Source organism: Ambystoma mexicanum, chromosome 3q, assembly GCF_040938575.1.
Source record: "Ambystoma mexicanum isolate Mex_15411 chromosome 3q, UKY_AmexF1_1, whole genome shotgun sequence".
Lineage (NCBI taxonomy): Eukaryota > Metazoa > Chordata > Amphibia > Caudata > Ambystomatidae > Ambystoma > Ambystoma mexicanum.
In genome coordinates this window covers 1,014,416,761-1,014,440,636 of record NC_090926.1, presented here as the reverse complement: position 1 = coordinate 1,014,440,636, position 23,876 = coordinate 1,014,416,761, and positions in this window count along the sequence as shown.

Below are 23,876 nucleotides of genomic sequence, written 5' to 3'. Positions count from 1 at the left end.
TGCAGTGCCCCCTTTGAGAGGGATTCATCCCACAACTGTAATAGGTATGGGGCTATAAATTCTCGGAACTCCTTATAAAATTCAGGGACTAGCCCATCTGATGTGGGCCTCCTTACCATTAAGCAATTCACTGATCGCTGTTTTGATTACTTATAACAACATGGGATTTTCAAGTAGGGAGCTGGCCTACCTAGAGAGCAAGGAGATTGGGATTCCGTCACTGGTGTAATGGGGTGCCCCCATAACCCTGTGGTGCAGGCGGCCCCATGCTGCCCATTCCCAGTGGGGAGGGGCAGTGGCGGGTGGGTCCTCAGCACGGCTTGCAGGGGGACACCCACATTTTGCGTTACGCCACTGGATACCGTCCAGGTATCGCTCCATTTCGGCATCAACAACCTCACTCGTTGTGCCAGAGAGGTCTGAGTAAAACTGATAGAAAGTGTTGTTCATGTCTAAATTGGTGTGTAATGCTGCCCTCTCTTCGGACAGTAGGAAAGGAATAGCATTTCTGCTTGTTTCTTTCCTAGCCAACTGTGCAAGCAGGCTACCTGGTCTGTCTCGCCCTAGCGCCTAGCAATCTGTGTCCTGTCAAGGAATTCTACTCTTTGTGCGCCGCTTAGCAAAAGGAATCCAGTTCACTTTTCATTTCTAGTTGCAAGTGGGGCATGGGCACCCTGCCATATCAGGTCTCCAGCTCCTTGAGTCAGCCTTGAGCAATGGGGATATCATTCTTTATCGATTTTGGGATACTGAATTCAGTGGAGTTACTGATATCCCCAAAAATTCTTTGAAGGCCTGCCATAGGGATGTAATGGATGAGACCAACCCTTAGCTGTGCTAAAAAAAAAACAGAGCTATCTGGTCATGCATATTGATAGCGAACGCTGGGCGCAACAGTACTAATGGTGTGAACCTCCATGGAGGTTTACGATCCACCAGCATGTGAGAGGTTTTGGACCAGTTTAATAGAGGAGTGGTCCGAGAGAGTTATGAGGAGGATGTTCCTTGTCAAAACCGTGTTTAGTATTTGGGACGATAGCAGCCATACATCAATTCTGGAGTGCATGTCATGTACTGAAGAGTAAAACATTAATCCTTGTCACCCCTATATAGGACCCTCCAAGCATCCATGTAGCCCCCCTCCTCCATGCCCTGCAAAATAGTGTGGGCTGCATTCGATAGCCCTCTATTCGATCTACCCGTGCAATCTAGTGCTACATCTAAGATTGTGTTTGTGTCAAAACCCCAGATCACTGCAGCCATGTGGTAACCCATAGATATACTGTCTAGATCCCTATAAAAGTCAGTGTCATCAGTATTTGGGCCACTAAATACTGGCCTTGTGTGTCATTCTTAGTGCCTAGTTCCTGAAACTGGTGCGATCTATGTATGAGGGTCAATACACCTCTGGCCCGAGATGAGCTGGATGTGAAGAATCTCTAATCCCGCCAGTTTCTCGCAAAGGTGCCTGTTTGCACCTCAAGTGCATGCATCTCCTGCAGAAATGTCATTTGGGCGCCATGTCTCTATACGTGAGCCAGTATCTTACAGGCTTTGTTTGGGTTACCCAGACCCCTTCCATTTCAGAAAAGAATGTGATCTAACTTGCTTCTTTATGTGACAGAGCCATACAGGGCAGTAGGACCAATGGTTAACCACTCGCCAGGTGTACAAATTGACATCTTCGCTTTGTGTGTTCACCAATCACCAATTGATATTTTCAATGTTCACCCCCACTCCCGCACCCTCTCCTTCCCACCCTCAGCCCGCACCCCGAATCTCCGAATTGAGGCAGTGTAATGGTACCCCCGAACAATTTTACCAAAAAACGCATATATGCATCTGCCTAGGGGCTAACTGTTTATGCCCTTGGTAAAAGAATAGATAACAAGTGAAGACACGCCCCTACAATCAACTCATTGTAAGCCTGGTATGGCAGGTTGTACAACATGCACGTATTCACGACCCTGACTCGGAGGTGTCAGAATAAGGAGTCTCAGGGAGAGGATTCTTAGCTTGAATGAGACCGCAGAATCGGACAGTGTAAAAAATAGGTTTTGTTGTGAAATCTGAGGCGCGCAGGAAAAGTCATTACGTATTGAATTTTTCTCTCTAAGAAGTTCCTTCCCTCCATGGAATGAACGTATTTCTTGTTGGACTGCGACAGACAGAGTAAGATGGGCAGAGATGTATGAGGCTGGATTCAAATCAGAGTTCCTTCTTCTCTTATGCAGTCCCCTGTCTCTGAAGTTCAGAATGTGTGCTATTAGCAGCCGTATGTAGACTCCGGGTTTCGGCTTAGGGAACCGGGTGCCCTTTCCACCGAGACGTTCAGAGACAGTGTTGGATTTCCCAGTATCTCCCGGAGCAGATCTTCCACTGCAGGCCTAACGGAAACCCAGCCTGAAGTCTCCTCCCATGTGGGCAGGATACTGCAGCTGCTACCTGAGCCTAACCCTGGTGGTGCTATCAGGAGGGAGGATCACATGGGAGGAGATGGCTATCAGGGGGAAGTAATGACTCCCTTGGGAGAGACACAGTATTCATCCTCTTATGAAGATGAAAGCCTTATAATTCCCAAATACCTAATGGCATGCTGTCATTCTACAACTCCCTCCCATGAACCTGCCTAAAGAACATGCTATGAATAGTCATCTACTCAGATTAAAATATGTACCTTGGGAGTTCAGGAATTACATCTGACATCCCTGAATTATCATGTTTCGGTAAAGGTCATCACACCAATGTTAAATCACAAACATTTTCTATACCATTCCCTAACTCTAAAAACTCTCAGCTCACCAAATACAACCCAATTAATGTAAAAGGCTTAATGCCACCATGGACTTCAAGGACCATAATGCATGTGGTACTGGGACGAGGAGGAGGGACTCAGAGTTCAGGAAGATTAAAGGTGCCATTGAACATAATAAGCGGTCTAATTGTTGTAGTGTGAAACACCTGAGTGTGACATTTAAATCTCAAGATAATCTATAGCTGAAAGAAGAAGCTGAAGGAGTACTAGAGGCAGAAGCAGGTTGGAATGTGTGTTTGCTGTGAAAGCCGAAGGAGAGCGGGAGAAGGCGTGTGACAGTGCAGAGAGAGTGCAGCAGGAAGCAGCGGTGTGGAAGCCCGATGAAAGGAAAGCCCAGCCGCATGGGAGATGAGCACTCAACACAACGGGAACCGCTCCGGTGAAGAAGTGAAAGCCGAGACCCCACTGAGCTGCCAGAGCTCCAACGAAGAGCCAGGCAGACTGCTACACTTGCGCGGGAGCTGGCAGCAGAGGCAACGGAACATCGAAGGTCAGCAGCAGAAGCAGCAGAGATGACACAGAAGAACAGTGAGTTGGTCTGATACAAAAGTTGACCACGGGGCGCTCCGAACAGAACATTGGGCCTTGCCCAATAGATTTGAATACCGAACATACAAAGTGCAGAGGCAGTAAGGGCGCAATTCCTCTTTCAAGGGATACCTATCTGGGGAAACCTATAAGCCGCATTGCCAACAGCCAAGAGGTTGTGAAAGAGCAATAAAGAGGCTGCAAGGACGCAATTCCCCTTTCCAGAGACATCTATCTGGGGAAACCTGTAACCTGCATTGTCAACAGCAGAGAGCTTGTGAACAGCAAGTTCTAAGGAGGCAACTTGGGCACAATCCTCCTTTTTCGGGATAGGTTTGGGAACCTGTAACCCACATTGCCAAGAACCAAGAAACTATAAAAAAGAGGTGACCAGTGTTCAGCCCTACTCACAAGGGATACTGGTGGGGTGAACTCTGGAACAAATATTGCCAATGAAATTGCTTGTAATTATAGGAGTTTTTTCTTCCTGACAGGAGAGCGAACCAGGAAAGGAACCATTAGAAGTTAGTCCTGGCAGGCCAGTATATTATTTTGACAAACTGTGGCAAGATCAAAGGTAGTTGTGCTATCCTGACAAAAGTATTACAACTGAAGAATAACTGATGTGCTAAATAATTGTTTTACATCCTGAGTAAAACAATTGCCTTGGTTTCTGAACGTGTGTTTTGTAAGAGAGACATTTGGCCTTGTCAAGAAGCATACTGTGAAGGATAACAAGTGTTTGATTTTCGAACAAGAGTTTGTAAAAGAGACATTTACATCATTAAGTGAAAAGATGCAGCTGAATGAAAAGACATTTTATATTGTACTGAACCAAAATTAGTTGACTCAGAACTTTGTTAAGGATATTCCTGAATTGATCCAGGGGAACAGAGTTCAACCCTGGTCGCAAGGAGCACTTGCTGGAATGTATGAGTTTGAACTTTCATTCTGTTTTGTGGAACCAAAGATAGCCAAACATTCCTTGTTTGATTTTGTTGGATTTATTAGTGTAACGGTTGGGCACCAGGTCTTCTTTCTTTAGTTAGGTTGCTAAGTAGACACATCCTCCCTCGTTAGGATAGGGAACAATATCTCACCCCTTTTAATTTGAATAAATGGCAAACTTTGAGAAGCTATACCTTTGTGTCAGTCTGGCATTTCTGACCCCTCACACTTCGTACTTCCCCGTAATACATCTTTAGGTACACCGACAATGCAGACGTTATTTCTGTGTGAACGCGTTTCAAGGTCATCACACTTTGCTCTGTATGGTTGAATAGTGTCCTTGGCTGTGCTAATCCTGCCCTCCACTTTGTTGATCCTTTGAGTCTCTTTCTCTAGCTGTGAACGTATAAGGGTATGTTGACTGTGATATCATCCATCTTATTGTTAACTGAGTCAAAGCCCTCCTGCATGAAAATGTGGATCTGCTGAAAATCTGGTGGGCTCACTGCCAGGGCTCCCAGCTGGCATCCTTGCCCTGTGTCTTCCTGTGGTGGTGCAGACCGAGCTTTGGGTGACGAATGTGGTGCGGGGGAGAGTCGTTGCACAGTGCTCACACTGTATTTGGATATGTGAGAGAGTGCTGCACAAGGGTAAACCCGTGTTTCCCCAGACACTAGCAAGGGAGGGTTCACTGCTGTGATCACAGCATGACCTTGGGCACTGTATGCTCAGTTCACTGCGTATTTCCAAACGTGTGGTGCACCATGTTACACTACACAACAACGGCACAAAGTGTCTCCTCCTCCATGGCAGCGGCCTAGGGCCGTCTGCCACCTCGTCCAGGTGTGAATGGCCAGGGAGGCCGGGTCTTAGCACGGCTGCCACTAGCAACCATGCCCTCACTCCAGCACCACCACAGTGTAGGGCCCAGTCCATGATCTACAGTGGGCACCCTGCATGTTCAGGGAGCCACAGCAGATAATCGGGAGAGGCACCGCTCCTTTCCCAAATCTGGCCCAAAGACACGCATGGAGCGCCCAGTGTTCCGATGATATGCAGGTACCACCAGAATGCTCTCCAGTGCTTCAGAAGATGTCAGGGATCTCCGTGTGGGCAAAGCTGTAAGCAGGGTGTGCTTCAGTGGCCAACCTCCGTCATCAGCGTGCAGAGCTCATTGGAAAGCCGCCATTGTGCGCGGCTGCTCCACAGCACCCTACGTGGGTCCTTTTAATATTGCCAAGGGCTCACTTTTCAGGTTCTCAAGGTTGCAAGCCTACTTGCATTACTTTCTGGTAGCATGGCAGCTACCACCCAATCTGGGCTAGTGCCCCTAGCAGGCTACTCTCTTTCTATTCCGCCACCTCTTGCCAGCTTCTGATCCCGGGCCGCCACCAGGATCCTAAATCTAGTGTCACCTGCATGTTGAAGCTCTCTCAAATGTGTGGCCTTTTTTCCTTAGCCACCTCCTGCTTCTCAAATTTCTCAGAGTGTGCCCTATTTTGCTTGACTGCCTCTTGCTTTGCCTCTCTGCTACTCCTGTGTCTCTCACACCACCAACTCTCTGGAAAGCCTTCCTAGCTCCCACAGAGTCTATTGATTGAAGCCCCCTTTTGTTATTGCTGTCCTGGTTGCTAATTGCTCAAATGAGAGTGTGGATTGGTGGCACTGCTTGACCATTAGTCAGGGGTCATGTGATTGGTGGATTCTAATTGATTAACCCCCCTCCCCCGCCTCCCACACACACATTCCCCGCATGTGTCCCTGCCTTTTCTTCTCATGTAATCAGGTAGTGTCTCTCACCTAATAATGAATTTCTGCTGTACTGCCTCCTTCTGGTCCTGCATTCCGACTGCTGTAGCCTTCACGACGTGCACTCGTTCATTGCAATCATGTTGGCACTGTGCATGTACGTCTTGTTTGTTTCTCCTTCCCCATGGACACTCATCCTGCTTCTGGCTCCATCCAACAATCCACTTCGGGGTTTCCATGCCGCAAGTCCACTCAACGAAAGGTCCCCCTCCGTGAGGAAACTCACATTTTGAGCCTGGAGCTAGTGGCTAACCAATTTTCTCTGGATGTTGTCACCCTCGCGCTTTGCCCGTTTGACTAGATTAGTAGAGAGCACTATTCTTCAGTTTTCAGGCAAAGTATTTTTGGGTGGACAACACTGGGGAGCTTTCCTTGAAGGGGTAATAGGGTATGTGGTTTGGTACCTGAGGATTGGCTAGGGGTGCCTTGAGTAGGCCCTCCAAATACCACCTCCAGGGAGGTGCATCACCTAATTGTTGGCTGCCTCTCCAGGTCTAATCCATGGTCTCACCAGGGGTGAGCCTGTCACCAATGGAAGAAGCATCCCATAAATATGTCTTTAGGATCACCTGTTTCTGGGCACTAGTGTTCAGGGTGTCAGGGAAAGGAGAAGGGGCTGGATTAGCCTTGCATCAAACCAGACATTTCTAATATTCTTCCAGGTTAGGGCAACACCCTTCTTGGTTACGGTTACTGGATGACCATTTAAAAATCCTTGGCTGTCATTTCAATATCGTAGCATTCTGGGAGTTGCAGTCATGCTCATTTCAATGGAATACATTGAGCTAAATCAGAAAAGCAACACCCAGGACTGGAACATAGTGTCCCCACTGACATGGAGTCCTCTCCTCTGGCAATTTTCATCGGTGAGTTCATTAGTAATCCCATTGCTCATTCAAACTTGCGCCCACCCAGCGGTGTGTATACCGTTCTATGCTCTGCTACCTGTGGAAGGCAGCGGGAGCCACACTACACAACACACACCACAGAGCTGCACCATATACGCACGTGGCACTGAGTGCCTCGGGCTTCACTGTGCGCTCACGTCACCTTGCTCAATAGGGGCAGGTTTCAGGATTGGCATCTGACGGCCAATTCCAGCAACCCATTCTGCAAACCTTGCTAAAAATTACTGCAGTACTGCCACAAAATAATTGCTAATTCAGCCTTAAAGGAGTTTACAAACGGGCTCCAAAATGTTGCATATTTATTTCCCCCATAATTCCACAGACAGCCAAGCTAGAAACTATGGCGTGTGTGTGTCAAGAGCAGGCGGAGCAATGGACAGGCTGGATCGTCTGGGGGTGGGGCCTTATCAGTCATCAATTTCATTATCTATGACCTTCTAGAAGTGTAGCTGGGAAATCCCCGGCTCCCCCCGGAACACGATGCGTCGCCAAGTGGGGGCTTGCGTTGATGAGCTTTCCTGGATGTAAGTGGGTCAGGCCAGCGCCTGCCGCAGAAAACAGTGTCTTCTGCCCAACCCCCTGCTTCCACTCCCCACCCCCACCTGCGCCCCTGTCCTAAAATGCATATTCATAGCATGTGCGAGTGCTTCAGAAATCATCTGGTTTGGAAACACACGAGTATTTTGATGTTTGTTTGAAGCGAGCTTAATTGATACCAGAGATAAATACCACTGCAAAATTGTAATAACAACAGAAGACATTGGCTCTAACAGGCGGCGGTCCATTCGCATTTTCTTGAGAGAGAGTATAAATGGTCTATGCCTAAACGACGAGAAAACTAAGCTTCTTCTCGTCGGCTCACAGCCACGTCTAAATAAGGTCGATCCGCGCTACACAGCCATCAACATAGACGGCAACCTCATCAAAGTGGCCAAGAATATTAAAACCTTGGGGGTACACCTGGACTCCACCCTGTCTCTGAAAAAACAAGTTAATGCCCTTGCCTCCTCCACAGCTTATACCAACAAGCTCATCAATGCTTGCAAAGCATTCCTCTCACCCACCAGCTGTCTCATCTTAGCTAGAGCGCTAGTGCTCTCAAAAATAGACTACGTTAACGCCGTCTTCTTGGGCTCCTCAGAGCGTAATCTGAACAAACTCCAGGTTTTGCAGAATAACGCTCTTAGAGCAGCACTAAGCATTCCGCAGCACACTCACATAGCCACCCACAGACACAACGTACACGTGCTCCCAGTAAGAGACTGAATTGCCTTTAGATAACTGATCATCCTCCATAAATGTCTTTCTAACGATGCTCCCAAGTATCTGACTGACAGATTCAGCAAAAAATCCTCGGTCAGACCAACGAGAACAAGATACTCACATTGTCTCAACATTCCTAAATTTTCGCTAAAAGAAGCAGGAGGGTCAAGCTTCCCAGTGCTAGCTGCCAAACTATGGCATGCTACCCCGATCAACCTTAGGATGGAACCCTCATTCTGAACCTTCAGAGCTAAAGCTAAATCCTGGCTCTCTAACAAGAAAGGTGCTACTGCTTGAATATTTACCTCCCTGTACATGCTTTGTTCCTCATACTGTCTTATCATTCTGATCACTCTGTAACCTGGTCAATTGCACTTATATCTACTGTCTTGTATATTCTGAAAACATTTTTTGTAACCTACTGAAACTCGTTCAAGTCTCTGACACCCAGTTACCTATATGTTCGGCGCGCGGTACAAATAAAGAAACTAAACTAAGCTATATATGGCACATTCCTCCTGCATTATTTCACATGCAGGTCTTGAAAGACCACCTAATGAAGCCTTAGATCCCACAGTAGAATGGTCTATTTGTGGTAGATGACTACCGCCAAAGTTAGAGGTCCCAGGCAGAGGCCTAGGGCCTCTACCGAGGAAGGTCCCCTAGGACACAATAGGGCCCGATGGTAAGGGCTCTAACGCTGATAGGGCTGGTGAAAGGAATACAAGGGCAGCCTCATGTGGGCTTGCTGTGACACAGCATGTAGCTGTCGCCTTGCCCAGTGTGTACAGATCACAAAGGGAAGCGCATGAGCGAATGTGAGAAAATGTATACGGGTGAGTGCCTAGTGGGTGGGGATGGGTATGAATGTGATTGTCTGTGTGAATGTTCTGGGTGGGTGGACCTGTGGAGAATGCAGTATGAGTGAATGTGAGAGAAGGTGTTAGGGTGAGTGACTGGTGGGTCATTGGGTATGAATGTGTGTGTATGTGTGTGTGTGTGATTTTCCTGTGTAGAGTGCATTGTGAGTGAATGTGAGAGAAGGTGTATCAGTGTAGTAACTGGTGGTTTAATGGGTATGGATTTGAGTGTGTGTGTGCGTGTGTGTGTGTTTGAGTGTGTGTGTGTGTGTGGTGTGAGAGAGAGAATATTCAGGATGTTCCGTGTGGGTGCCCATGTGGAGAATGCAGTGTGGGTGTTCTGGGAGCACATGTGAGTGAATGTAAGAGAAGGTATAGGGGTGATTGACTTGTGGCTGAATGGGTTATGTGTGTGTGAATGTTCTGGGTGTGTGTGTTGAGAATGCAGTGTGAGTGAATGTGTGAGAAGGTGTATGGGTCAGTGACTGGTGAGTGAATGGATATGAATGTGATTATATGTGTGAGTGAATGTTCTGTATGGGTGGCATGTGACGAACACAATGTGAATGTTGTTGGTGCTTGTGTGAGGGAATGCGAATGAAGGTTTATGGGTGAGTGACTGAATGGCGAATGGGTATGAATGTGAATGTGTGTGAATGTTCTTGATATGTGCAATTCTGGAGAATGCAGTGTGAGTGATTGTGAGAGAAGGTCCATGTGCGAATGTTCTGGATGGGTGCCATGTGAAGAACACAATGTGAATGTGTGCTCAGTGCTCGTGTGCGAATGCGAGAGAAGGTGTATGGGTGAGTGACTGGTGGGTGAATTAGCATGAAGGTGAATGTGTGTGAATGTTCTTGATCTGTGCAAGTGTGGAGAATGCAGTGTGAGTGAATGTGAGAGAAGGTGTATTGGTGAGTGACTGGTGGGTGAACTGATATGAATGTGATTGTGTGTGAATGTTCTGTGTGGGTGTGTTGTGGAGAATGCAGTGTGAGTGAATGCAAGAGAAGGTCTATGAATGCGTGCCTGGTGGCAGAATGGGTGTGTGTGTTTGTGTGTGAATGCTCTGAGTGGGTACCCATATGGATAATGGACTGGGAATGTTCTGGATGCGCTTGTAAGTGAATGTGTGGGTGAGTGACTGTTGGACAAATGGATTTGTATGTGATTGTGAGTGAGTGTTCTGGGTGGGTGTGCTGTGGAGAATACAGTGTGAGTGAATGTGAGAGAAGGTTTATGGGCAAGTGGCTGGTGGGTTAATGGGTATGAATGTGTTTGAGGGATTCGACCATCCGCATGGGGAGTGTGCGCTCCCCCGGACTTTTTTGAAATTTTGTAAGAAATACTATGATGGCAGATCAATCTCAGAAAATGTGTGGGGATAATCTGCACACATTTTCCTATGCTCGCTGCACAACAAACACATTGGGCCTCATTAGGACCCTGGCGGAGAGGGTGTTACGCCAGCGTAGTGCATGGCGTACCTCTCCGCCATACTACGAGTTCCCGTAGCGCCATGGCGGCCTTTTCCGCCTGGTTTTACCAGGCGGAGAAAACCATGGCGCTACGGGACCTCGTTGTTAATTACGCCACCGTATTTTACGGTGGCGTAATTAACTCCTTCCCCACTCCCATTATACCCTATGGGGCAAAAATGGGAATGGGGAAGGGCAGAATGGGGATTGGGGATTTACCGCTCCGCCGAGGTCGGAATGGGGCGGTAAATCCGCCAACCCCCATGGCGCTATCGGCGGCTTTCCGCCATGCTTCGCGGTGCATTTAGCACCGCGAAGTCCGCCTGGGTCCTAATGAGGCCCATAGTCAAGTGTACTCCGGGGACACACAGTCTACAGGCGCAGTCCTCCCTGTCACATTTAGCTGAAATGTGACAACCACAGGTACATCAAAGCATTTCAGGAAGGGAGAAGGCAACAAATAAATATCAAAGGCTCCATGGATCCAAGCTGTTCTATTGTCTAAGTTCTGTGTGATGGCAGCACATACTGATGAGAGTTAAATGAAAGTAGGCCTGCGAAGAGGCTTGGTCACAGAACTAACACAAGGGACAAGAAACTAACACCTCTTTGATATGCAATGTGTCAACTTGAAGCTAGCTCCCACCCTCTGTCTGAAGGGCAATGAATGTCATGTCTGGGATAACTGTTTACAGTAGGCAAACCCTGCAGGGAACCCCCTTTCAGAGGGAAGAAGTATGTGATTTGATGGAGACAGTCTGTTCTCATCACAAACTTCAAGGGAGACCTGCACTTTGATCAAGAGTCACGGAGAGCTCAATTGACCAACCAGACACATTGATCCACAACAGACAGGAGGATGGGTGGGACATAGTAGTGCATGTTGTCACCCCTTACCTATCCTGTTGCAAAGCACTCTGGTTATGACCTCACCCATAACAGAAGATTGTTGGTGAGGACCCAGGATTGGTTCATTAAGGTAGGCTTAGCCTGCACCAATCACTAGGGCCAATTTGGCTTTGAAAGAGGGCTGAGCCTCTCTCTTAGCAGATCATCCAATGACTTTGAAAGGAGTAAGAAGGACTCATTTGGGACCTGGCTAAAGGTACAGTCTGCCTTACAGTTCTGCCAGTGAAGGAAGGCCAGTATTTCCAAGAGGGAAGCAAAATCCCTCCCCTGAACATCTCCACAGATGGAGATACCAGACTCAGAGGACCCGTCCAGCAGCCCCAAAATCGGTACTCATCCAGCACACATCATGCCCCGTTAGGTTCTTCCAGCAAGCTTCCTAGGTGGGAAGTGCCAGAGAGTCTCTGAACAAAGTTTAAGGATGTTGCCTGTAAACACTCTCCTCAGCTTTGAGCTGTCCCCCTTAAAGGACGACTCAAGCCCAGTTAAGAAGCTAGGAGGAGTGCCACAACAGGCATCAACCAGTGTCCATCTTTTAAGGACATTTTCGAGGCAGTCGAGATCTCAAACCACGACCAGCTGGACCACTGACTGTTGTCATGCTGCAGTCACTAAAGCCGTCCAAGACGCCTCAACCAGTGTTCCAGATCCACTAACCAGCACAGAGACAATGATTCTTGACCCAGAGCCACTGTGTAAGCCAGCCTGCAGCCGTCCGTCCAGCCTTGCTTGTTGAACTGCCTGCTGCCTGATACCCGCAGCTGTCTACCGTCTTGATCTCTGTCGCAGGAGCTGCAAAGCTTGCTGGAACCGACTCGACACTGTCGAGCATCAAGATCATCTTAAGCATCATGTACATTGTGGTTCTGTTCCTCTGGTCCTTCTCCGAAGGGCCCTAGTGACATTTATGACCCCTTGCTCCCTTGGCGCTGAAACCAAATAACCTTGAACAGTTAAGACTGATTGCTTTACCGACTACCCTCCTATCAGTACCCAGAGTGCATCCCTTTCCTTCGTGAAAATGTCTGTCCTCTGTGTCCCTTTACAGGGTGGGCTGTATTTCGTTGTGTTGCTAGAACTGTCTGTTGTAATAATAATAAAGAAGATATTTCACTACAACCTTGACTGGACAGTCCCTTTTATCATTGGGTAATAATTATATTTTCGCTGTGTTGCAACTAACCAACGATCCATGACCTTGCGGAGATAAGCCTGCCCTTCCATCCACGTGACCATAATTGGACAATTAGGTTTATAATTTACATGTGTTTCCAATCTGTTCAGACCCCTTCTGGTGTACTAGAGGCGTGGGGCTTATTGATGGTTTAGAAACCGATATTCATCCCTGGACCACTGGTGCCTTGGAAGTTGCTTCATCAATGTGATTATGCATGTGTGTGAATATTGTGGTTGGGCGCCTGTGTGTGTAGAGAATGCAGTGTGAATGCTCTGGGTGCGCTCGTGAGTGAATGTGACAGTGTTTGGGTGAGTGACTGCTGGGTAAATGAGCATGAATGTGATTGTGTGTGCATGTTTTGGGTGGGTGCTCCTGTGGGGAATGAAGTGTGAGTGAATGTGAGAGAAGGTGTATGGGTAAGTGACTGGTAGGTGAATGTGTATGGATGTGATTATGTGTACTTTTGAAACGCTGGGGGCCCAGAGAGCACTGGAGCATTATTGACATTTCCTTAAAGTGACATGGCATGTTTTACTGGCATTTTTGGGCAAAGCCAACTTTATAAGTATATTCTGTGGCTAGACTAGAATTTTGGTGCAGCCAGCCTAGCCACTTGTTAGTGTGGTATGACATTTTCTACTGGGCACCAATGGTAAAGCAAGCATGATATGTATTATAACGTAACGTGGCTAAACAGAAAATTTGGAGCAGCCTGGCTAGCTATTTGTGTGTGGAAAAGTGTGGGCACAGCCAGCATGACAATTTTATATATAGAGGGATAGGTTGTGGGGAAAGGCATGAAAACAAATGTGTGTACTGGATCTATTCATGAGCATTTTTGAGCAAAGCCAACTTTATAAGTATATTCTGTGGCTAGACTAGAATTTTGGTACAGCCAGCCTAGCCACTTGTTAGTGTGGTATGACATTTTCTACTGGGCACCAATGGTAAAGCAAGCATGATATGTATTATAACGTAACGTGGCTAAACAGAAAATTTGGAGCAGCCTGGCTAGCTATTTCTGTGTGGAAAAGTGTGGGCACAGCCAGCATGACAATTTTATATATAGAGGGATAGGTTGTGGGGAAAGGCATGAAAACAAATGTGTGTACTGGATCTATTCATGAGTTACCCTACAAAACTGATTGCAAACTGTCTGGCTTTTTACCCAATTTTTCATAGAAAGTGTGGTGTGTAATTCACCATTTTAAATCATTTTTTACCTATATTTTCTCAGGGTAAGAACCACCCGTACCTGCTTTCCTTGGGTCAGCTTTCTCGCTACACTCGGCCGCTCTCGCATACATGTGACAAATATGTACACCCCCCTGATTAAACAAATCATTAGCTGCCACTGGTGGTTGGTACATGTAGGTGCCAAGGGCCAGGCACTGTTCCCTTGTTTCTATGCTAGGTGAACATTTAAGCTTTCATTAAAAAAAGCATGCTTTCACCTAGCGCAGTGCACATATGCCGATATGCCCTCGCAGCAGCATGATCACCATGGGCATTGTGCATGAGTGGTGGTGCAGTCTGGACCGGAGTGTGGCGCTTCCTGTGCTTTGTTGAGGAGTTTGTGGGGAGGCTTGCAGGGGGCCCACATGTTGTGATAAGCCACTGTAAAGGAGTAGCATGGAATGCAGGATTCTAGAGCTGGTTAAACCTTGGGTTGCACATGTTCTGATGGCCAAAAAAGAAATCAGGCTCTCACTTAGGAATTAGCCTTAGCAATGGGGTAAGGAGGGTGGCATTACCGTTGGGTAATGGCTGGGAAACCAAGTCTTCTGCTCACCGCTCCTCTTTTACTCAATATATGCAAAGAAAGCTTGCTCTGATAGGCTGAAACTCACCCCGTCTCCCGGATGAAGTAATCTACCCCATCTCAAGGTACACCTTTCTGCTTCGCCTCCTGAACCCACTTGTAGTTGTTTATTGTTGTATATTTTCTCTCCTTCCTCCTCCTCTTCACCATAACCCTCTGTCCAGTCCTATCCTGATGCCCAGGTCTCTCACAAACCTTTTCTGCACTCTCTGAAGTGACTGTATTTCACAAGTGTGTAATAAGTTACCAAGGTCAATATTTCAAGTGCTCTTCTATGTTCCAGAAGCCACATCTTGAGAGTTATGTCCAGTTCTGCGAGCAGGAATTGCAGTGGTGGGCGAGCGTGGGTCGGCTCAGGTCAAGTGACTGCTTTGAGCTTGACTCGAGTTTTGAGCCACTGGCTTGTAAATCCAAGTCAAACCCCTCACCTTTCTGTGCCAAAGAATCCAAAAAGAAAAATCTTGCCTGGCTGCAGCAGTTGGCATCTGCCTATCCTCCGATACTGCCCCGGGCAAAGAGCTTCGCTCATGGGAGCCTGTAATCTTCCCCTGCTGTCTACAGAGTTGCCATGATGGTGAGAAGGCCCCCAGGGCATTTCAATGAGAGGCCGTATATGTGCACTCTATGTGTGCCCCCCATAAAATAAGGAATCGATCGATCAGTGTCAGTGGCAGGCTGAGTCTGAATGCTAACTGATTAGTACTCAATTTGGGTCTCATTACAAGGTTGGAGGTAGCCTTGCCGGTAAGAACGGCAAGGCTACCTCCATACTGGAATGAAAGTCCGGCACCTGCGAATGGGTAATTACCGGGGTATTCCGACCCCGCTGGATCCAGTAATTGCCCTTTCGCGGGTGCCGGTAGATCCCCATTCCCATTTCAGCCCCATAGGGCTCAATGGGAATGGGGATGCCTGTAGCACCGGCACCGTTCAGAACGGTGCCGGTGCTACAGGCATGCTGTACTTGCGGGTGCCTTTCACTCCACCAGGGCAGACCTGGCGGAATGAAAGGCACCCACGGCACAACTCGAAGTTTGCCGGTCCGGTAACATCGATACCGGCAAGCATACTGGTACCGTTGTTACCGGACCGGCAACCTCGTAGTGAGGCCCAATGTATTTATTTATTTTTTCATGTATAGAGCGTTCTAAACCTGTAGCATTCAAGGCGCTATTAGCAAACTTTACAGCAGCGTAAGAAGACAAGTAATGTAGATGATTAAAATGCAACAGTTTCATTAAATCAAGAAATCAGAAAGGGCTGAATAATGGTCAAACAGTAGAGCCTTGAGGTGCTTACGGAAGACCAAATATGATTGTTCTGATCTTAAAGCCAACGGTAGCACATTCCACTTCTTGGTAGCTATAACTGGGAAGCTCACCCCTCTGATATGTTTAGCCTGAATCTGGGGGTGATAAGGCCACGAGTGTTCCAAGAGCAGGTGGGTCTTGTCGAGTTTGCTTTAGTACTGTTTTGTGATAGGTATCTTGGTGCAGTGTTCGAGAGGCATTTGTGTTTGATGGCTCGCGTTTTTAAAATGATGTGCTTGCGAACTGGCAGCCAGTGCAGATTTCTTCTAGCAGCTGAGATGAAGAAGTTTCTTACCAACTGTAACGTTCTTTCGATTGGATGTTCCTCCCACGTATTCCTCATCTTAGATATATATCCTTACCTTCAGTTTCGCCTCGGAAATTTTTTCCTCTCTCCAGCAGAGGGCGCTCCACTCGAGGCGACGACGTCGATGTCCCTCGACGGCCTCCGTCAAGCACCGACGTTATCAGTTGTATAAAGGCCTCGAGCGCGCCCATTGGCTTCAGTTCTGTTTTTTCGTGTATCAGAGCCCATGACTATGGTTAAAGGTGTGCCTCTTTTGACCCCAGCATCAAAAGAAATCAGAGTGTAAACCATGTAAACTGTACTGTGGGGTAAGCTGGGAGGGTCGATGAGGAATACGTGGGAGGAACATCCAATCGAAAGACTGTTACAGTTGATAAGTAACTTGTTCTTCCAATGGATTGTGTCTTCCCACGTATTCCTCATTTTAGATAGACTCCCAAACAAGTTTTCTATTGGAGTTGGGAGTACAGATATCTTTATAGTCATGTACTGAATGTAGCACAGATTTGGCAAATAGACCTCCTTGAGAGGTAGTTGAGTCGAAAGCATAATGTTTTATGAAAGTATGCATGGATGACCATGTGGCTGCTGCACAAACATCTTGTACAGGAACACCCCTTTTAAGTGCTGTTGAAGTTGCCAGGCCCCTAGTTGAATGAGCTCTTAAACCCTCAGGGGGATCTTTTCCAGCTAGCCTATAACACTCTGTTATGGCTAAGAGTATCCATCTTGATAATGTTTGTTTAGTTACAGGTAGTCCTAATTTACAACCAGTGTATCCCACAAACAGTTGGTCACACTGACGTATTTTTGACAATCTTGAGATACAAAAGATAAGAGCCCCTCTTGGATCTAGCCTATGTAGTCTTTCCTCTTCCTTACTTGTGTGAGGAGGAGGGTAGAAAGTAGGTAGAATTATTTTATGTGAAAGGTGAAAGTCTGAAACTATCTTTGGCAAAAAAGAAGGGTTGACTCTAAGGACAACTTTATCTTTATGAAAGATGGTGTGAGGAGGACCACTAGAAAGTGCCTGCAACTCACTTACTCTGCGGGCTGATGTCACTGCAATTAGAAGTATAGTTTTCAGAGTAAGAAGCCTTAATGGGCAAGAATGTAAAGGCTCAAAGGGTGCACATGTCAAACATTTCAGTACCAAATTTAAATCCCACACAGGAACTTGAAAAGGTATTGGTGGAAAAATATTGTTTAAACATTTTAGTAATTGTATTATTAAAGGTATCTTAAAATAAGATTTTTCTTCTGATGAGCGCTTGAAGATAGATAGCGCTGCTACGTATCCTTTTATCGTACTAACCTGGAGCCCCAGATTAGCCAAATGTAACAGAAAAGATAATACCATTGGAATATCACATTGAAAAGGGTCCACATTCTTATCCCTGCACCAGTTACTGAATTTGTTCCAACGACACCGTTACAAGGATTTTGTTGCTTGCCTTCTGGTAGAAAGCAATATCTCCATAACATCATCCGGAAGGTCCCAATCCTTGTATCTCAACCTCTCAGAAGCCATGCGTGAAGGTTGAGTATGTTGACCTCTGGATGGAGAACATGACCTCCCTCTTTTGCGAGAGAAGATATATCTTTCTGGAAGACGTATTGGAGGGCATGTGGACATGTCGAGAAGGTCCGGGTACCACGTTCTCCTGGCCCAATCCGGGACAATTATGATCATGATTTTCCCGAACTTCCACAACCTCCTGATTACTTGAGGGATCACAGGGACTGGAGGAAACGCTTATAGCAGTGGAAACTCCCAGTGCACTACGAATGCGTCTCCTAGAGCTCCTCTCGGGGGAAATTCCCTTGAGCAATACAGTTTGCATTTCCTGTTGACACTGGTCGCGAACAGATCCACTTGAGGGGTTCCCCAAAGGGTGAAGATCTCCAGAAGGACTTCCTGAGCTAACTCCCACTCGTGGGAGACTGTGTTCTGCCTGCTCAGAGTGTCCGCCTCTATATTTATCTCTCCTGCTAGGTGAATGGCAAATAGAGAGATCACTTCTTGTATTGCCCAGAACCAGAGCTGCATTGCCTCTCTGCACAGTGGTAGTGACCCTACACCTCCTCTCTTGTTGAGGTAGTACATGGCCACTGTGTTGTCCATCATTATCAGGACATTCTTTCCCCGTACAGCTGGCAGGAAGGCCCTCAGTGCTAGTCTGAGTGCCCTCAGCTCCAATAGGTTGATATGTAGTTTGGACTCCGATGGAGACCAACGACCGCTGATCCTCAACTCGTTGGTGTGAGCCCCCCATCCCATAAGGGAGGCGTCCGTCACTACTGTTATCTCCGGCCATGGTTGCCAAAAAGATTCCCCTCTGAGGATGTGCTGTCTGCAAGTCCACCATTATAGATCCTGTGCCACCCTGGTTGGAACTTGTAAAAGATCTGACATTTCCCCTGAGAATTGGGACCATTGAGTCCTGAGAGCCCATTGAAGAGATCTCATTCTCAATCTGGCCTCTGGCACCAGAAAAATGCAGGATGCCATGAGACCCGAGCAACCTGAGAAAGTCGAAGGCCAGTAGATACTGAGCATTCTGAAATTTCATTACCATCTGCAGAATGTGGTGAGCTATCTCTTCGGGAGGCGAGGCTTTGCCCGAACAAGTATCCAAGACTGCTCCTTTGTACTGGAGCTTCTGTGATGCTATCATGTTTGACTTTTTTAAATTCAGAGAAAACCCTAGTTTGTGAATGATGTGGCAAGTCTTGGATAGATGGTTCCAGGCTTGTTCTGAGGTACGTGCCCTGATCATCCAGTCGACCAAATAGGGGTAGACATGAATCCCCCCACTTCTGAGACTCGCTGCCACTATCTCCATCAACTTGGTGAAAACTCTTGGGGCGGAGGTTAACCCGAATGGCAGAACTCGAAACTGATAGTGAGAATTGCCAATCGCGAACCTCAGGTACTTTCTGTGCTTGAGATGGATTGGCACATGAAAGTAAGCATCCTGAAGGTCCAATGATACTAACCAGTCTTCAATTTGGAGAGCCTGAAGGATCTGATAAAGAGTGACCATTTTGAACTTGTCCTTCCTGAGGAACTTGTTCAAGTTTCTCAAGTCCAAGATGGGTCTCAGTCCTCCATCCTTCTTTGGAATGAGGAAATATGGGGAATACCAACCCTTGTTCCTCTACGCTACAGGTACATGTTCTATTGCACCTTTCTGTAGCAGGGTTCAAACTTCCTGCAACAGGAGCGTGCCTGGATTTTTGGTAGAGTTGTATTCCGGTGGGTGATTCTGAGGTTTCTTTAGAAAGGGAAGGCAGTAACCTTGGGATACTGTTTCCAGCACCCAAGCATCATTCTTTCAGATGCTGTGAGATCCTGCCTCCCACTGCGGTCTTGTGAGTAAAAACCTCAGAGTGGTTTTGTGGCAGCTCCAGCAGCGGCTGAAGGGACAGATGTCGCTGCTGGGGCAGATCTAGCACCTCTTCCTCGCCCTCTTTGACTGGCCTGTCCCCTTCCTCTCCCAAATGAGGAGTAAAAACAAAAGGGACGACCCCTTCAGGAAGATGAGCCTGTGTAGGGGCGTTGCTGAGGTTGTCTTATAGCGGCACTGAGTGACTTTGCCGCTGCCTTGGAGGTCTGCAGCTTCTCCAAACTTTCATCTGCCTTGCTGCCAAACAACCTCGAGCCGGCATATTAAGAAGTCTAGATTGAACATCTGGTGCAAAATCTGACTTCCTTAGCCACGCAAATCTGCGTAGCACTGCGCTAGACGCCATGAACCTGCTGATACTGTCAGCTGTGTTCAAACCTGCTTGAAGGCATTCGCCCGAAGCCTCCTTGACATCCTTTATTATGGACAGGAAACCATCACGTTCCTCTCCTTCCGGGATGTGTTGAGCTGCCGCTGACATGCAGTCCCACAGAGTGTAAGTGAATCTCGCCAGAGTGCAAGATACATTTGTGGATTTTAGAGCCATGCTCCCTGATGTAAAAACCTTTTTCGACCATGCATCGATCTTTTTGTCATCCCTATCAGGGGGAATTGTAGGGTATGCAGCATTTTTTGTTAATATGGCTGCCTGAACTACCAGGCTCTCAGGAGATGGATGCTTACTCAAGTACTCTGGATCAGAGTTACAAGGTCTGTATTTTGCCACATATTTTTTATTCACTGCTGGAATGGATTCAGGTTTTTCCCAAGCAGCATTTACTCTCCTTTGCAGGGCAATATGAAAGGGAAGTATGGGATCTGGTTGAGGACCTCCTGACAAAATATCTGTCATATCATCATCCTGGTATACAGGTGAGTTCCTACCCCATCCCATAAATTCTGTTACTTTGTTCATAAGTTTTCTATAACCCATATCAGCATGTTTTGCTGGATCTAGTTTTTCAAACTCGTATTCGGGGGTTGTATCTAGTCCACTTGCAGAATGTAAACATTCATACAGGTCTTGCATTTTTGAATGAGGATCAATTCATTCCTCAGGGACTTCCCTTGCACCATATTTTACTCCTGCTGATGAAACTTAAGGTTCACCCTTTTCTTCATCCTCCTCATTTCTTGAAGAAATTTCTCCATATATGGATGACATAGTTTGGAAAAAATCATGCCTGCTTTCTGGGTGAAATAGTTTCTCAGGAATAGGTTTCACCCCTGTAATTGGTGACGACGTCGACAGAAGCGTTGAAGTCGTGGCCGTTACCTTCGATGTTGTCGAGGCATTCTTTGATGTTTTCGAAGGCGCTATGAATGTCGTTGAAGGTATCTTTGAGGCAATCGACACCGTCGAAGGAGCCTTTGAAACAATCAATGCCCTCGAAGGAGTCTTTGAGGTCGTCGATAGTGTACTCGACGTAACTTTTTTCGGCTGGTCATCGACCCCTTATACTCGACAGGCTTCGATGGAGGCTTCAAAGATGCTTTCGTCATGGTTCTTAATGACGTATCAACGTCTAAAGTCTTTTTCTGTTTATGCAAATGAAGGCTTTTCTTTTTAGGTGTTTGGGAAGAATCCCTAGAAGACACCCTCGACAATTTCTTGTCGGATTTCCTAGTTTTAGACCTTCCCCTGTCACTTTTTGTGTGCGTAGAGGCATGATCTTCAACAGACATTTTTGAGGGGGTCTGGGCCACATTCTCAAAGATTTTCATCATCAATGCTCTAAATGCTTCCCACTTTTTTGGGGAGTCATGCTTTGTTGGACATGTAATAACTTCCTCTGATGTAGTCGAGGAAGAGGAAGAGGGAGATTGGTGCTGTCTTTTCTTCGCTTTTTTGGACGAAGAAGAAGAGGACTTCCTCGATCTACTGTAACGCTCACCTGATTCCCACGGAGGAGCCGACCTGTTCTCGACTGCTATGACCTCTTCTAAGGTGATGTGCAGGACTCGGAAGACGGACTGGACCGGACCCCCAAACCTCGCCTGTCTGGCCCGTAGAAGAATCCTTCTGTAGATGGAAAAGGGGATTAACTGTCTGCTGGATAATGTGTCGGATTCCCCCTTCCCCCTCTCACACTCCTCGAACCCCTTCGCGATTCCCCGTAGAGTCTCACCTTAGAGTCTGAAAGGACGAGTTCTCCATCCTGCTTCCGATGCAGGGGTGCATTGATTTCCAGTTACTTCACTGGATCTCGGGTTTGGCGAATATTCAACTCCGCTTGACTTTTCCGATATGAGGCCGTAAGTATTCAGTTGCAAAAGTTCAAGCCTTAATTGTCCGTTGTCCTTTTCTCTATTTCAGATGCAGGATGAAGAATCCGCGTTGAGGAATGGATTCGCCGAAGGTAAACTCTGGTGAGTCTTTTTGATGGATGGTTCCCTTAGTGATCTTGCTTTCACCCATTAATGCGTGTGTCTTTTTCCCTTTAGGGGCTGGGGTACGGAAGTGCCAAAGAAGCGGCGCCGACCCGAGGTGAGGAAAGATTGTCCCAACAATAATCAGGTAAGTCTTAAGGTGGAAGAATCAGGCCTTACTCAATCTGTTCCTTCGCTCACCTTTGTTTTGTATCTTTTTCTCCTTAGGCGCTGAAAGGCGACGGATGGTGCCAATGGTCACTGAAGAGCCCGAGGGCGCCTCGTGAAGGTGAGTGGAACGCGGCGCTGCAGCGAGCGATGCGATGCGCTTCTAAAAATAATGTCTTTTCTCAGGATCGTCGGAGTGATGGTTCCGGACTCCGGATGGAGGTAGGTAAAGTTCAATTATTCACCTTTCTCTCCTTTCCTTCCTTTTCAGGTGTTCCAGGTTGCAGGCGGGCGTGGCTGGAGCCAGGATGCAGGAGCAGACACAGTGAGCGTCCAGCTGCTAGATGCAGAACAACGCGAAGCGTGAGCTGCTGTCTGGGCCTGGTTTAAATAGCCCCCAAAGTAGTTCCAGGTAAGTATTCTTCCTCAGCCACGCCCGAGTGGTAAAATAGCCCCATAGGTAAAATAGTCCCTTTCAGACCTCAAGGAGGTCTGGATCCGGCAGCATGGTCTGCATCAGGTAAGTCCATCCAAGCACTCCCATAATGAGCCTGGCGCCTATGGTGCCAGGACTGATGCCTTCTATGAGCCTGGCGCCAAAGGCGCCAGGACAATGTCCAAAGAGCCCCTATAAGGGGTTGCTGGGTCCCTCCCTGGGGAGATGATGTCTGCTTTCGGGGACGCTGGTCCTGAACTGGCTTCCTGGGAGTAGGCATCATGACAGCACTCTCCCCAAAGGCCCCTCCCAAGATTGTTCCCTCCAGAGGTTTTGGTTTGTTTGGGAAGATCCAGTGGAATTTCTTAATTAATCGAGGTGCATGTACATGGTCACTGGGTTCCCACGACCTCTCCTGAGGCCCGTATACCTTCCAATCGATTAGATAGAAAAGTTTTGACCTTAACATCTTTGAATCTAAAATGTTCCTCACCTCGAATTCAGGTTCTCCATCTATTTGAATGGGTTCTGGAGGCTTGATTAGTCTGGTTCCAGGTTGCACTGGTTTCAAAAGTGACACATGAAAAACAGGGTGAATTCGCATGTTAGCTGGTAAATCAAGTTTAACGGCCGCTGGATTGATTATGGCCGTAATGGAGTAAGGCCCCAGATATTTTGGATTAAAAGTTCGAGGTCCCTTGAGCGATAAGTGCCTGGTAGCCAGCCATACTTGGTCCCCAATCTGGTACTGAGGTGCTTCACTCCGATGCAGGTCAGCATTCTTCTTGTATTTTCTCTTGGCTTGTTGTAAATGTGTAGTTGCTTCTTTGAAGGCTTGGGTAATTGTAGAATGCAGATGGTCCACTGCAGGCATTCCGAGGCCTTGAGGCGAGTCGAGGTCTGAGGTTCGAGGGTGATGCCCATATAAAGTATAAAAAGGACTTTGCCCAGTTCCAGAGTGTACCAAATTATTATATGCATATTCGGCTATCCAAAGAATGTCTTTCCAGTTACTTTCAGATTGCTGCAACATACACCGTAAATATTGCTCAAGGGTCTGATTCGTCCTCTCTGTTTGACCATCGGTCTGAGGGTGGTGACTAGTCGATAATCTTACATCGATTTGTGCCAATTGACAACACCTACGCCAAAAGTGGGAAATGAATTGGCTTCCCCGGTCTGAGATTAGTACAGACGGGAATCCATGTAAACGAACAATATTTTCAAGGAATTCTTTGGCTAGAACTGAAGCTGAAGGTAAACCTTTCAATGGAATGAAGTGGGCCATTTTGGAAAATAAATCCACAATAACAAGAATAGTGTTATATCCTGAACAAGGAGGTAAGTCCGTAAAAAAA